Here is a 7,276-nt window from a genome sequence, read left to right as displayed (position 1 = left end):
TGAGGGCTCTGGGCAGTAAGACAGAAAACCATTTCATTGTTAAAATTAAGACTGCATGTTCTACTCTAAATTTTTTGTCTAAATTTCTACATTCCTAGAATTTCTTGTACATGCAAATGTTCATTCTTTTCATTTCTTTACCCTTCAAGTTTCCCTCAAGCTTTCTTTTGACACAAATGATAGGTTGTAATGAGTTATAATTAGGGTTCTGAGCCTTGTTCATGTACATCATGCATGTGATTTTGTTTCCTTGAGATAAAAATGTACATGAATATACATACACTTACATACACACAACTCTTATTCTTGAAAAATCTTTGCACCCAACAATGTCCACTCATTTCATCTCTCCTCATAGCATCCCTTGAAGTTAGGTTTATGATTCATCATTGCCTTTAGAAGAAAATGAAGGCTGGAAGGATTATACCCTAACAATTACCTAACAAAGCAGTTAGATTTATTATGCACCCTTTGGAGTTCTCTGTAAGTGGAACAATGAAAGTGCATCTCCTGATATTTCAATGACTCTTTCAATTCCTAGAGTTATACATTTTAATATGTTCAGTTTATTGAATGTAGTAATGCTACAGTAAATAAATTGGAATTTAAAAATCCCTGCGAAGCATGACTCAAGGTCAGAAATGGTGCATGGTTAATTGTCACACTTATTGGAGTGGGGAACTGCCTTCCAACTGTGAAAAAGCAAATTTTCCATGTGGATATTAAAATAGTGGATTAAATTAAGACAATTCACTTTTGATAAACTCATTTTTTTGCAACTAGAAGATTAGCCCACATATATAAGAGGAGTAAAATGACATCAATTGTTCAAGACAGAAGAACAGTACAGCCACACACCTCATGGATGAACCTTAGAAACACAGTGTAGAGATTCCCAACTCACTTTAAACTCATGAGGAGCCCTGAAGATTTCCGAACAACTCTCTAGACTACAATCCCCTTCAATAATAAAGACTTTATATTAAGCCATCTTATTTTAACATGCTTTGTATGCAGCAATAGCCAACTGATAATTATCAAGTCAGGAGGAACTGAGAGCATTTGTAACAATCTGATGCTTTTTATTCTAGGCATTTTTCTTTTCTTTCTTTCTTTCTTTCTTTCTTTTTTTTTGCTTCATCATTTTTGTTATTACTTTGTTTTATTTTTATTTGAATTTTAGGTTGTTAACATAGAGTGCAGTATTGGTTTCTGGAGTGGAATTCAGTGATTCATCACTTACATACAATACCCAGTACTCATCCTCATCATCAGGGAAATACAAATCAAAACCATGATGAGATACCATCTTATACCTGTCAGAATGGCCAAAATTAATAACACAAGAAACAATAGGTGTTGGCAAGAATGCAGAGAAAGGGGAACCCTCTTGCACTTTTGGTGGGAATGCAAACTGGTGCAGCCACTGTGGAGTACAGTATGGAGGTTTCTCAAAATATTAAAAATAGAACTATCCTATGATCCAACAATTGCACCACTAGTTATTTATCCAAAGGTTACAAAAATACAGATTCAGAGGGATACATGCACCCCAATGTTACTAAGAGTATTATCAACAGTAGCCAAACTATGGAGAGAGCCCAAAGTCCATCGTCTGAAGAATAGATAAGGAAGATGTGGTGTGTATATACAATGGAATATTATTCACTGTTTTCTTTGAAAAACGTGTCTTTTTGAACAACAAATACAAATACTAAACCTACATTTTAAAATGTTCTTTGCCCTTCAGTGTTTTTATAAATATCCAAGTGGATACACAATTGTAAGATTATCAATATATAGTGTATACACACCTTCCCATTTGTTTTATTAATAAGACATGTTTAGTAAGAAAGAAAAAAAAATGAAATAGCAGAGGTTACCGTGCTCTTCACTCCATTCAATAATTCAGTGAGCTCATACCCTGCACTGATACATGAACCTCTCTGGTTTCTGCTGTGCAGAGATCTTGCCACAACAGAGCAGAGCAGGGCCCAGAACACTAGCTAACCACTGTATATGGTGCTCAAATGGAGAAAAATAATCATCTGCTCCAACACTGCTGGAAGACTTGTTTGTGTTTGGCTTTATGAAAAACTATGTATCTAGGCATTTTTCTGAATACTTGAAGGTAGCCTTCATAACTACTCTTTTCTTCAACATTATCTCATGTAATTGTATTAAAAAATTACTCCTTTGAGGCCTCATTGAGGTAACATGGAAAGGCTGAAAGGACATGTATGTATGTACACAACTTGTTACTCTGAATCGCATACCTGAACAGGAATCTAAACTTGCTGGTGAGTTATCCTGTGATTATAAGGATAATATACAGTGGATGATACTACTATTGTTAATTCCCTGCCACTTTAGAGGTTATGGTAAAATTTCAAAGAGTGAAGATATTTCATTTAGAGAAATGGAAAGAATCATGTTTGTATGTGGCACTGGAAAATTTCAGTCAGAATCCAGAAAATAATAATAAAACCCCCAAAATGCTACCAATCTTACATACTAATGAATATACTTTATTTTTTAAAGATCTTATTTATTTATTTGAGAGAGATCACAAGCAGGCAGAGAGGCAGGCAGAGAGAGAGAAAGGGAAGGAGTCTCCCTGCTGAGCAGAGAGCCTGATGTGGGGCTCAATCCCAGGACCCTGAGATCATGACCTGAGCTGAAGGCAGAGGCTTTAACCCACTGAGCCACCCAGGTGCCCCATGAATATACTTTATAAATGGACCCTGATATTTTATAATTCAATGAGTGGATGAAATGCCTGAGAAAGAAATATTTTGCATAGCAATAAATGTATGATTTAATATTTCTGCTTCATCATCCTTAAAGTCAAGTGACATTCTAAGGCCATATTGTGTCTATCATTTTTCCCGATATTGTCTTTCTGTGTAGTTCCACTTGGAGACATGGATTCTATTATTTCTTTTGCCAGTGACTGTGGTATGCATGGTGGACACAAGCTGTGTAACAACAGGATCCTAATGTGTAGAAAAATCCCCTTCATCAGCTATAACCACCAGTATGTCAAAGTTTGCATTCTCAGGAAGAGCAGTTAGGGTAGTGATATAGAAAGGAATAATGAACACAAAAGTGAAACACAGTAGTTTCAGATTTGTCTCTGTTATAAATTTATATAAATAGCTGTGGTGGCCAAGAGTAGATCTCCCATAGGAGTAGTATTCAGTCAACCAAAGATAAAATACTCACTATGATATATTTTATTTGAGAAGAAATTATTCTTAGCACATCCATGTAGTCCTTTGAAATAAGCAAGAGTGTCCAAATATTTCACACCCAAAGTTAGGAACAACATTGAGAGAGTAAGCTAATGACAAAGTCTCTTAGGTATCAGAGGTAACACAAAGCTTAATAAATTGAGTTACATATATTGTAGCAAAGGTCAAATTAAAAAAGTAGAAATTTCAAGAAAAGAGTTAGAAGAGGTGTTCTCCATTTCCACAGTCTGACCAAAGAATGTCAACATTTGGGTCAGGCAAACATGAGCACTTCCTCAACCCAGGACAACTAGCCCTTTAACACCTGCTATCCCAGAGACTTTCATCAGAGCCTCCTTTATGTCTTTGTTCCTCAGGCTGTAGATAAAGGGGTTCAGCATGGGTGTAACCACCGTGTACATCACTGAGGCTACTGCACTTGAGTGGGAGCTCTGAGTGGCAGCAGAGCTGAGGTACACTCCTAAGCTGGTACAATAAAATGAGACAACTGAGAGGTGAGACACACAGGTGGAAAATGCTTTGTACTTGCCCTGAACTGATGAAATCCCACATATGGAGGAAACTATCTTAGAATAAGAGTAAAGGATCCCAATGAAGGGGCAACCAGCCAGGAACATAGCTGCAAAATACATCACCATGTTATTATGAAAGGTGTCAGAACAGGCAAGTTAGATCATCTGATTGAGTTCACAAAAGAAATGGGGAATTTCCAAGACTGTACAGAAGGACATCCTCAACACCATTAAGCTTTCTAACAAAGAATGTAGGACACTTATGATTCAGGACCCCAGAATCAGAAGACCACAGAGCCAGGGGTTCATAATGACTGTGTAGTGCAAGGGATGACAGATGGCCACAAAATGGTCATAAGCCATCACAGTCAGGAGTAAGACATCCAATCCTGCAAAGAGTATAAAAAAATATATCTGGCTGAGGCAGCTTTTGTAAGTGATCAATTTTCTCTGAGTCTGGATGTTAATCAGCATCTTGGGGACAGTGGTGGTGGTGAAACAGATGTTTACAAAGGACAGGTTGGCAAGGAAAAAGTACATGGGAGTGTGGAGGTGGGAATCAGAGCTGACAGCCAGGATGATGATCAGGTTTCCAAACACAGTGATCAGGTACATGGAGAGGAAAAGCCCAAATATGAGGGGCTGCTGTTCTGGTCTCTCTGAAAATCCCAGAAGAAGAAATTCTGAAACTCCTGTAAGGTTCCCTGGCTCCATGGGTTGGGAGTAACTATCAAGATATAGAAAACAAATGACTAATTTCACACAAACAAGTGTTTTTTTAACATAGTGTAAGTGCTACCACTTATATTTTATAACCAGGAAATAATAACCAGGAAATAAACTTCAATGTATATGTGAGGTCTCATCCCATGAGGACATCACATTAAAAAATTCCATTTCCATCTTAGTCTGTTCCCCAAGCATAATGTAGACTCTCATTTTACTGATAATATAATACTTTTCATTCCTTGAGAAATACATGTTGAGTATTTACCATGTTCCAGGCACTGTTTAGATGATGAATATAGGATGCTAATGAACAACATCCTTATAATCCTATGATAGAGAGAGAATATAAGTGAATACTTAAAATCAAACAATATGTCAGATGGTGACAGGAGTTGTGAAGACAAGGAAAGCAGGTATAAAGGAGAGAATTGATGGGGTGTTATTTTTCTTTATACTGGACCTCCACACAAGACCTGCAAAGAAGGTGACATGTAAACAGGACCTTGAAGGAGATTGAGGTTATATCAGGAAGTGTGTGCCCAACAGGAGCAAGGGTCAGCGTCAAAGCCCCAAGGAAGCTGCTTGATTTAGAAAATCAAGGCTCAAAAACCCCAAAGAAACAAACAAAAACAAACAAACAAACAAACAAAAACAAAGAAAGAAAAAGGCAGGGTGTGGAGGGGAAGAAGCAAGAAGGGAGATGATGAAAGATGGTGGCAGTGTGTGCTGAGGAATGAAGCAGTCACCCCAGATCAGCTGAAACTTCAAGATACAGGCTATCTTCATTGTATTAATTTTGTAGGACTTTCTTAATTTTGTTATAAAGATATCCCATGAGTCAAAATGGACACCCCCATTAGTAACTTCTGTTGCTTGAGTTCTGGGCTCTGTCAATAAGAGTCACCTTGGAATATATGAGCCCTGGTACCCATGCTCTGAATACTGCCCTCAGTTCATAACACACACACACACACACACACACACACACACACACACACACACACACACACCCTGACTTCCTGGGCTACTGGCTGCCGTGCCTTTTTCACCCCCAGCCACACTAGTTAGGCCAGCAGCAGATACATGTCAAGGTCACCACATCTTGTTATCTTTCCCCTAAAAAATGCAGAAGTGGTACCCAGGAATTACTATGGACAAATAAACTAGGGGATAGCTATTAGTATGCTCATTTTCTGATATCAGTTTAAAGAAACGTGGAGTGCTGGGTGTGGCGCATAAACAATGAATCTTAGAACACTGAAAAAAAATTAAAAAAAATGAACATAGGCGATCTGATCACTAAGGAGAGAAAAGGGAGGAGTGACATGGACATGAGAGGAAAAAAAAAAAAACCAGATCTAATAGTGCAGGTGGCCCCCAAAATACCAACCAGGAGGAAGAAAAAGCATCTTTGGTTCTGGTGACATTCCTGCTCCCATTAGATCCCTTGATATCCAGCAAAAATAATAAAGGATAGAAAAGATAAAAGTAGGGGCACCTGGGTGGCTCAGTGGGTTAAAGCCTCTGCCTTCAGATCAGGTCATAATCCCAGAGCCCTGGGATTAAGCCCCGCAGCGGGCTCTCTGCTCAGCAGGAAGCCTGCTTCCTCCACTCTCTCTCTTTGCCTGCCTCTCTGCCTACTTGTGATCTCTGTCAAATAAATAAATAAAATCTGGGGCGCCTGGGTGGCTCAGTGGGTTAAGCTGCTGCCTTCGGCTCAGGTCATGATCCCAGGTCCTGGGTTCGAGCCCCGCATCGGGCTTTCTGCTCAGCTGGGAGCCTGCTTCCTCCTCTCTCTCTCTGCCTGCCTCTCTGCTTACTTGTGATTTCTCTCTGTCAAATAAATAAATAAAATCTTTAAAAAAAATAAATAAATAAAAAATAAATAAATAAAATCTTAAAAAAAATATATATATATAAGTAGTAATATTTTCATGGTGTGAAACATGTTATAGATGGAATGCTCCAAGAGAAAAAGAGCAAAAGGTATAAACCAACACTTCATAACAGGAAATATTAAAGGTAGAACAGCAGGTGGGATGTTTTAATATCAAGGAGCAGAAGGCTTTCTTTCCCGGTGGCTAGTCCATATTTATTTGACTAATTGCTCTTTATTTGGCCTGATGGGGGGCTGAAGCAGGCTCCTTCCTCACTTGTCTTATGTGACATTTTTTATTTGTTACTTCTTTTTGGGGGGGTTCTGATAGTTTTGACAAATCTGATGGACACTCTCTAGTCCTGGTTCTGGTCTTCATCCCAGATCCTGCTCTATACATCCTGCATTTGCCATGACAATCCATCCTCTTATTCAAGATAGCTTCTCCACGTGGTTTTTCTGCAGCGACATTATATCACACACACATTTATTTTAACCCCCCAAACTTTGGCCATCTGTGCAAGACCAAGTGAGCAGTCACCTTCTGTGCATTGTTCCCTTTGTTTTTCCCAAGCTCTGGTAGTATATGTGCCTTTATGTAAAAACACATTGAAGAAAATGAGAAGTTACAGAACAAGAATGGCAAAGGAGATGAAACCCATTAACTTGGGTCATTTTTCACGACTGTATTCAACAAACTAAAAGGAACATCAAAAACAAACTGACACCACACACCCATTGAATAGTATCAACATCAGCTAGTAGTTAATTTAGCAAAGAGAATACAACACAAAATCTATCTAGAACTTTCTGGCACACAGTGGTTGTTCTGTAATTATTTGCTGAATGATTTAGAAATTAAGTCACAGTAACCATGCACATTTAACAGATGGGGACATTGTACT

At 38.4% G+C, this 7,276-nt stretch overlaps 1 pseudogene; it reads right to left on the bottom strand.

The window, feature by feature from the left end:
* Window positions 1-3,529: 3,529 nt before the first annotated feature.
* On the bottom strand, window positions 3,530-4,480 carry LOC125083371 (olfactory receptor-like protein OLF4; annotated as a pseudogene).
* Window positions 4,481-7,276: the final 2,796 nt, after the last annotated feature.

Source organism: Lutra lutra, chromosome 1 (assembly GCF_902655055.1).
Source record: "Lutra lutra chromosome 1, mLutLut1.2, whole genome shotgun sequence".
NCBI lineage: Eukaryota > Metazoa > Chordata > Mammalia > Carnivora > Mustelidae > Lutra > Lutra lutra.
The sequence above is the reverse complement of the archived record's forward strand: the minus strand, read 5'-3'. Positions and strand labels throughout refer to the sequence as shown.